Genomic DNA, 9,653 nt, shown 5'->3' on the forward strand with positions numbered 1-9,653 from the left:
TCGTTAAATTAGTATTAAACGAAAGAAAGTTGGGTGGTACTAAAATAAAGATCAGTGCCGGCTTCCAGCCAAACTATGCAAAGAGTTTTAATTCACATGGCTCAAACCGTTCTGAACCGAGTCTAGCCTTTATGTTTGTTGTTGTTGTTGTTGTTTGTAAAGAGATGAACACATGCGCTAACTTTCAACAGATTTATTGAAACACCAGGGGTTCTCGTACGCCCAGAATGATTCCCTGCATTAAAAACAACAGTAGAGAGTTTTAGTGCATCGTACGCTATCGCCTTTGCGTACGTAAGGGAGTTCTGCGCAATGCGCGAAGCTATCTTCGTTTTGCGCGTGCGCAGTAGCACGAATTATATATATTTAGATACATAGATATAATTAGATATATTTATTCGGACAGGGAGGCAAAAAGGAGGAAATGTTAGCCAAGCGGTACGTTAACTTGCTATTCCGCAAAAAAAAAAAAAAAGAGATAACGATTTCGAAAACAAAGGATCAACTAACAAAAGGCGAAAGATGAGATAGATTAAAGACAAATAAGATTAAAAAAAAATGATGAGAGTAATGTGTATGAGGGTGAGAGGTTAGGGTGGGACACTGACACATGAGATGACAGGACTTGAGTTCGCAGGCTGTGCATAAGATCTGTGTCGTGAGGAACGTCAAAACTACTTTGGTCAGAGACTGGTGTGTGAGATGTCGTACTACGCCGAGCAGAATGGCCAGAGAAAAGTCTGTGCACCGCAGCTCGAGTAGGCATCGTCTGAGCGTGGCTCGAGGGGTGTCGAGGAGAAGATGTAAAATACCAGCTTCAACGAGCAAGTAGGGCATTTGGGCGAGTGGAGAAGACTCATTTAATAGAGAAGCAGAGGTGTCTTGGCGACATTAAGTCGTAATTGGTGTAGAAGGGACGCTTCTCGCCACGCCTTCTGGAAATATGGCAAAATATGCACCAGGAGTAAAAGTGTGGGTCATCTACAGCCTGCGAAACAAACTAGTCAATATGAGATCCAGGGAGCCTTGCACAACTTGGTTTTATTGCCGGCTACTGTCAAGGTCCGTCCGACCTGCTCGATGTCCCAGCACGGAATGTCCTTCCAGAACGCTCCGTGTGCCAGCACACTTCCCCGCGTGCTGTGTCTCATCTGATGGCGATCGGGCTTCCGGGCCACCGTTACACCTCGCACCTCAAGTTCGTTAGCATGCCAGCAGACGCATCTAACGTATGACACGAATGCCAGCCCCATCCGTTGCACATGATTTTCCAGGTTCTCTGGCCTTGAACCTCAAAGCTGCGAACAGTCTGAAGAAAACAGTACAAGACCTCACAAACACAAAGCACACCCAACCCACGGAGGAATCCCAGCAGAAACGAAATCGAAGCAGCCCCACCCACACATCTGTCCCAGGGGACCGCCACACATCTGCAAGAATGCAAAAATACGTCTACACATAACCCATATTACTCCCAAGGTAGGTTACGAAAACGCGACAGCGCGTCTGCGTTTGCATGTACCTTTCCTTTTCGATATCTTACCGTCACATTGTAACGCTGTAAGGCTAAAGCCCAGCGAATCAGCTTCGAATTGTGGGGAGCACTCGCTGTCAGATAAGAAAGCGGGTTGTGACCAGAGACCACAAAAATGACCGCACCAAATAGCCAGTTGTCAAAACGCCGGAGCGACCAAATTATGGCGTAAGCCTCTTTTTCGGTAGTCACCCACCTTTTCTGCGTAGAGAAAGCTTACAGCTGGCGAATGAGGTTGCCAGCTCCCGCCACCTGGTGTGTAAATATATAATAAAGCATACTGGTGTCCTCTAGCTGAAGGCGGTTCAATGATGCGTATGATATCTGCGCCAGTAACTGCGCCAGTAAAAGTGTGGGTCATAGAGCCTGCGAAATGAACTAGTCAGTATGAGAGCCAGGGAGCCTTGCACAACTTGGTTTTATTGCCGGCTACTGTCAAGGTCCGTCCGACCTGCTCGGTGTCCCAGCACGGACTGTCCTTCCAGAATGCTCAGTGTGCCAGCACACTTCCTCGCGTGCTGTGTCTCACCTGATAGCGATCGGGCTTCCGGGACACCGTTACACTAGGTGTGCATTTTCATGCGGAATATGCTACAACGCGAAACACATGCATTTATATGCACCATAGAAGCATTCGAACCAGTCCCAAACTACCACAGTTAGTGGTACTACCACACCAAACTACCACAGTACAACTGCAGTTCAAGCTACCTAGTGTAGCTTTTTTCCCAGTACTCTGGGTCCAATTTTGGATCAAATAAAGTCATTATTATTATTATTATTATTATAAACCACAACCAAAAGTGTTTTTTAACGTCGAGGCACCAAACCATTTCGAGAAAGAAACATGCATTTGCATAAAAATCCATTACCAGATTATCAGCTGTCAGAATCGAAACACCTTTAACGATAATAATTTAACCAGCCTCGTAGACGTATTCCGTTTGAACGATGCTTTTGATAGGCAGTATTGTCGTATAACCGCTATCTAATTGGGTTTATGCAGCGTTGTATCCGCTTCCAAAACAGAGTAACGCAATAACGCTACCCACTACTCCACAAAAAAGTGGCGCAATACTAGCGTCGTTAAAAAATTGAAAAAGTAACGCGATACAGGTACTGCTACCAATTAAAAGTAACGTAGATACTATGCCGCTATTTTCTGCTACCATACCTTTCTCGATAGGCAACACATTATCGTAGGCATTTCGTTGCTGAATGTCTGTAGTATTTATGCAGCATGAAGTATGTCGTTACTTACATCCAAGATATGTTATTTGACATTGAGCCTGCAATGACTGTGTTTTGTTCGTGATATCCGCGAATCCCAACTTCAAACTTTTCCTTCTGCTTCCTCCCGACGTATTGAGTAGTTTTCCTTGTGGTCAAGTGGTGCAACTGCCATCATCTGCGAACTCTCATCGAGTCATCAATAACTAGCTACCATGTGGTAAAAAGATCAAACGAAAGGCATAATGTTTGCTCATTTTTACGCCAGGGACAACGCCTCCAAGAAAATAGACAGCCTTCTTAGTGATGTTGGCATACAGCATACTGCACCAAAGCTTAGCTCTAACAGGAATTAGGAGTTACTGTTGTTGCCTACGCCTGCTTCCATTCTTCCAGCCACACGACGGCTTCCCTAAGCAAAGCGTTTCATTATACTACGTTTAATGACGTTTAATTGCAACGATTAAATCACTTTCAGTGCGCTCTTTCTGGGAGTATGAGTTCCTCAGGAAGAGTCGACCCGTGTGGAATTATCTCTATAAAGAAGCATTTCCCGAAAAAAAAGAAGAAAAAAAGAAGTAACCGTTTTCTAAACATGTCAAACGATGTGAACAATCAATTGCTTTAAAGTTAATCGCTTGTGTACCGCGACCAAGCTAGAGCGCTCTATGCGCGTTGATGACACATTGCAGGTCCTAGTATTTTTTTTGTGCAGGTAAACAATATGTTGTGTTGTGCAGAACAGGGACACAGGGAGACATCAGAAACACAAGAAAACTTCTATATGGTCTGTTCACGGAAGAGGCTCTGCTTTAGATTTGTCTTTTTTTTTTTTTTTTCAATGGGACGTTCTAGATTTGTGTGAAACATTCCTCTCGAGGTTAATTAATTTTAACTTCTATGAGCCGTCGAATGGGATTCAATTATTCGTGAAACACGAAATATGAAATACGTTAGCATTGAGCATGAGACCTGTACGTAATTACGAGTAACCCAATTATTGTTGTCAATTACATTCGTAAATAATTAATTACGATGATTACTTACGATGATGTGCAATAGTAACTGTAACTTAATTACCTTTGAAAGCTATTTGTAATACACCTGGAATTACATTTGGAATTGTCTCGCGTGCGATTTAGCATGCTTTGAGTTTGACATGCTTTGCACGCGAAAAGGCTTACGATTTTACTGGGACATTTTTAAAGGTCAGCTATGCCGATATCCCAAATAGTCGAAACGGTTGTGATATTCTGAAAGCCCACATCCAACTCTCCCCAAAATGCACCTTCATTCTCTCAGTTCGGTACAGTACCATGTCAAAAAAATAGATAATTCATTCCGAAACACACATGGGCGCAGCCATTTTTATGACGTAGATGCACCCGAACGGGCATTGTGACGTGTACGCGCCTTCGTACTTGTCAGTGGATTTCAGCTACGGCTTCTCGCGGCTTCACGTAACAACAACAACAACTTTATTTTCGGCCTTGGAGAGTGGGCAGTTTCATCGCAACAGGCGATACTCTACCCCAGTGCTTGGTGGAATGGGGGGAATAAAATAACGTGCCCCTTTACAATAACGATCGAAGTCCGATGGTGTCCAGAAATGTCAGAAGACCTTTGAGCGCAGAGCGTTGCTGGGCTGGATTGGGCCAGGGACCAAGCAATTTCGGTAGGGAGAAAGGGCGAGAGTCCAGCTGACGAAGAGACTCGGAGAGTGTGGTTCGGGAAGGTTCGTAGTGAGGGCAATGAAGAAGAATGTGCTCCAGATCCTCAAGAGCACCACAGTGGCAGCAGGTGGGAGAATCAATTTGTCTCAAGCGGTAACGCCACTGAGCTGTAAAGGCCACATCGAGGCGCATGCGGCTTCACGTATCTGTGCTTGAAGATGGCGGACAGCCGGATTCCACCGTTCCGCGATAAGTAAACAGTGCAGCGACTGCGAACTCATTCGCGAACCAACCTTTCTGCAATGTTGTGACTGGAATTCGTCGTTTGTGTTTTGTGAGCATGTACAATTTGTATCAAGTCGCGTCTGCGTTAGCCCCTTTACAGCACTTGCCCATTGTAGAGACGTTTAGACAGCCGTGTTAGCATGAAAATGCCGACAGCGTTTTATTCCTGCAGGAAAAAATTGTGTTATGTATTTGAGAAACCGCGTACTGCTATGGGACAAGTTTTACGTACGATTTATCAATGTGCAACAGCGTCGACGATGGTATGTAACGACGAGAGACGTAAAACGAAATACAATCACATTTTAAACTTTTTGTGGGATTCTGTGCATTTTCCAGAAGCTTTCTTTGAATCACACACTCCCATGTCACGCTACAAACTACTGCATTTTATGTCTAACATCTGGATATTGTTTGTAATGAGCACCGTCGCACAAAAACATGCACACGAAAGCTCCAGTAGCCATGTGGTTGCACACTATGCTGACGCAAAAGAAGTACCAGAGCACAAATTGCCACGTAGAAAAGGTGTTTTTAGAAATGTGGTGTCTGAAGAGTTAGGGGATGGCATAGATCCTAGAAATCAGGTGCACCTTATCCTTCTGTAGAGTGCTCCTTCAATTCACAACTCAGCCCATGGGGTGTAAAAGTGTTAGAGGCAATTATGTGACTTGTCGTCGGGTGACATCACTGGCCAGCCTCGGAATTAATTACGTGCTCAGGAATTATTGTACAAATCACTTTGTATGTAGGACATGATAAGCAATATGTAAGTTGCAACCTTGTCTGCAGCATTCTCGATTGCCTCTTACCTCTGCAGTTAGAGACACGTTACCAAACCATTTGCAAAGGACACTCTTACAGGGGCCGTGTAACTTGGGGTTTTAATTTATAAAAATATAAGTATACAATATATAATATGAAATTTATATCAAATAAAAAATAACATTTATAAAACAATTTATAAAAATAAATAAAAAGGCTTCATGGAAGCAATCCGTTAGCATACTCATTGCACATGAAGCACAATTATATATGCTTGGACGTCATCCAATTAATCTTCTGAACTATATGTGTGGCTGCATACGAAATTTTTTATGCGCATGCTCTACCTTCCTATTCCTACATGTGCACACGAGTAACAGTGAATATATGTGAAGTGGCAAAAAGCAACGCTAGACTCTACCATCATTGTGCCCCTTTAACTTTTCCACATTTATGTCTTGTGAACAGGGAGTATCTCACTAGAAAAGAAGACATTTGTGCATTGTTTGGCAAGCAAATAAATATATTTATTTACATTTTCCATCAATCAACAATGTTGTGACCTGGTGCAAATATTAATGCCAACAAGTAAAGTACTTCAAATTATTCCTATGTGCTCAAATGCAGATATGACAATTCTGGTTTTTGTACCTCAGCACAGTACAGTTTCAAAATTAACAAACTGCAAACTGCACAGCATCAGTATCTCAAGAGGGGAATCATATAAAGCTCCAATAATAGACTGTGCAAACAAAGCTAAAAAAACAAAGTACTTCAAGTAAAATCTGAATAATCGATTGCCGTTGTGCTACGTACTACTATCCACAGTTCATGAATGGAACATGTTACCTCATTGCATTGCCTCCATGTGAGCACTAGAACAGGCAGCTTTTTAGGTCGCTCTTTTCGTGTTTTTCTATCGTCGTTTTTGTTTTCTGTTTTTGCAATAGCAAGCATGGCCATCGTGAAAAACAAGCAGCCAAGGACAGGATGAGACATCTACAATGCGACTGCTAGCTCTCAACTGATATATTTATTAGCAGACTCTGGAATATACACATATGTGCTGCTAAGCAAATGACAATTTAACCAATAGAATAACAGACAAGAAAAAGGGCCCCTCTCCTCATTCTATTTCACAGGCAGTCCTAGTATCATTCTGAGTGTGTCCGTGCGTTCCCTTTGAGATAACGTATCTGGGACAGAAGCAAATCCAACAGCGGACTGCTTACGCATGCAACTGTCTTGTTATTTAACCGCTGCCTTGAGCTGTGTGTTCTGGAAATTTAGGCAGCATCCAGAGTTCCTGCAATGTGTTGCCATGTTTCTCGAGGGCATCAAAACTCTGTCCTTGCCTGTCTGTGTTTCACTATGGCTCTCAGATACAAACTACCCCATTTCAACACAGTAGAAAACACAGATTTGTAAATAGCATCTGTTGATTGCACTGTACATACCCCCCCCCCCCCATATAAAGGATCATAGTGGATACAACATCTTGTGCGATAATGTCAGGAACACAAAAAAGCTAGATTTGAAACCACTTTTACGTCGTAGTAGTAGTATTTGTGTGAAGCTACGCAATTCCTGTCCTGCAAATAATTTAAACCATACGCTTCATCTGCCAGCGTGATGATCCCCTGAAAAGCAATTCACACTTGGCGGGAACTACTGGTTCTGAAACCTATCCCTGACATGTGTAGCCATCAGGGAGGAAACCCAAGGGCTGCGGTGGACAAGACAAACACACAGGGCTATGTTCTCACTGTCTATGAGCTGCTCTGGCTACTAAGAAGAACGTGTTCCAAATTAATATAACATGGCTTGACATGATATGCCGGCGAAAGCTAACCAATAAAATTAGTAGTTAAATGTACAATATGTAAACACTTGCCATAACATGACAGTTTCCTTCCTGCATTCATGCGCTACCATTCAACCCACAGTGTTCTGAATTTTTTTATAGCATTACACGTCGTTTGACAGAACTTGAACAAGATTATATAGCACACGATAAAAGTAGAGTGAACAATGTGCAGAAAAAATGGCTAGGAAGCAAGCGAGCTGGTGAAGATGATGCATATGTAAAACCCCCGAGACTAGGGAACACAAAGGGACGTGTTTGTGTCTGTCCTGTGTGTGTGTGTGTCCTGTGTTTGTGTGCAGTAATGCATGAAGGCCACTGCTAAGTTGTGTTGAGATACACCACTTTATGTTTGCCATGTCTAAATGAAACGTACCTGACCTGATCCAAATTAACCGTTCTGAGTCTGGAACACACAAAGAGAAAAATGCAACACACGCCACAACATTAACAGATAGGCAAGTGAGCTGTGGCAAGCTCAATCTTGGGACAAAGTCAACAAGTAATTCACCAAAAGTCAATGAGCGCCTGAAATGTAACATCTCTGACTGGTAGCAGGAGGGTCCACGTTCAATTCCTGTATAGTAGCTAGTACTGACTGGCTTTTTCATGAATTATTTGTTGAAGTTTCGATGTGCTTGAGAACCATTCGTCAACCATTGTATCCTCATGAGGTGATGAGGGTTTGACAAAGAGACTCCCTTTCTGGCATGTGTCCTTATGGATGCTCATCACTGCAGAAAAAAAAAAAAAAGCATTTAATGACTAGAAATGGATAGTCGTATTTACTGTATAATGATTGTGCACAACAGAAAGAAGACTTTTGCACAGAAGGCTGTACTTCTTGACGTCTAACATCAAGTTACAAAATTCCAGAATATATAAGACATGTTGTAAGGTAGAGCATAAGTAGAGTTGTTGAGTTGTCGAGTTGAGTTGAGGGGGAGTTGTACCCCCTTCTTATTTTATTATATATGATTGTATAATTATTTTTATGTCTGTACCAACCCTCACTCTCTACATTACAACATGTTTTATATATTCTGGGATTTTGTAACTTCATGTTAGACATTAACAACAGCAGCCTTGTGCACGAAAGTCTCGTCTCATTAAAATTTAGATGCTCTCAACAGTCTTCTTTCTGTTGTGAATCTCTATCGCAGCATACCTGCACATTGCTGTTCTACGTACTGTGACTTTGCAGTAAGAGTATGGACTTTGGGTAAAAAGACTACACAGCGCTGCTCAGGTATTTTTGCCTATCGAACAGTATGTCTGTATGTATGCAGTATGCACAGTATTTGTGCACCGGACCCACTAAAAATGTAGTGAATGTGGCATCGCCCACGGTAATGCACCAAGTTCAACACAATTATTGTAGAATCCAGGTATTTTAGCTTACATGTCAAGCCAGTACCACATCCAGTGTGAAGTTGTGACAAATAAATAGTTTCCATTTTTCTTAGCTCTCAGAACACAGACAGTGAATTAATAAGAGTAGACAATGTTAACATGAATTGTGGGCTATTCTTAATTAAAGATTCACAGATAGTAACGGCACCTTCCTCAACAGACGTTGATGACGCTGAAAATTCTAAAACGTTATCAGAGGCGACATCAACTTCTGTGTGTCAAAGGATTGTATGTCCAACAGTAATCCAGCTAACAGCAACAAAAATATGCAAAAGACAAATTAACTGAACTAATGTAACTTACCTTCTATATCAGACAGTGAAGCTTGTAACACCCCATCCACAGGAACCAGTGTCCAGACAGCAAAAGTGCTTGAACTGGGAGATAGCAGCTAATCGAAATGGCGACCTTTGTTTTCCACCCTGAAAGCACAAGTTGTAACTTTGAGGGCAGATTTCAAAGTGGTGTCAAGATGTCTGCATGTGAGTGCACATGAAAAGTTGAACATAGGTGAACACTCAAATTATAACATCACATTGTCATACCTGTTGGTGGAGGTAGACTGCAACTAATGTGTCATCAATTTCTTCATGCACCAGATGAAAGCCAGATCATGCTTCATTTCCGCCTTCAGCGTGCACGTGTGATAATTCAGAAGTTAGATTATCAATACTATTGTGTTGCTAATCGTGGTCATATTAGAGTAAGCGCAGTAGGACAGCTGCACAATCGATTCATTAAGCTTGCTACTTTTTATATTGAACCTCGACTTACCTTTTTTGCTCTCGTTTTTTGCCTGGATCCTCCGTGGCACGTTCAAAATGTTGTGCGTCGGGCACCTCAGATTTTCATCAGACGATTTCGTGCCGAGATTCCAAATTGCCTCTGG

General features: G+C 42.3%; 1 long non-coding RNA gene across 1 annotated transcript; it reads right to left on the bottom strand.

The window, feature by feature from the left end:
• Window positions 1-7,000: 7,000 nt before the first annotated feature.
• Window positions 7,001-9,395, bottom strand: LOC135387197 (uncharacterized). The gene is made up of 3 exons (XR_010420929.1): window positions 9,310-9,395; window positions 9,068-9,186; window positions 7,001-8,085 (listed from the first exon to the last, which is right to left on the bottom strand). It is a non-coding gene; the product is annotated as an uncharacterized LOC135387197 (long non-coding RNA).
• Between the last annotated feature and the right edge of the window lie 258 nt (window positions 9,396-9,653).

The sequence above is a fragment of the Ornithodoros turicata genome, chromosome 3 (assembly GCF_037126465.1).
Source record: "Ornithodoros turicata isolate Travis chromosome 3, ASM3712646v1, whole genome shotgun sequence".
NCBI lineage: Eukaryota > Metazoa > Arthropoda > Arachnida > Ixodida > Argasidae > Ornithodoros > Ornithodoros turicata.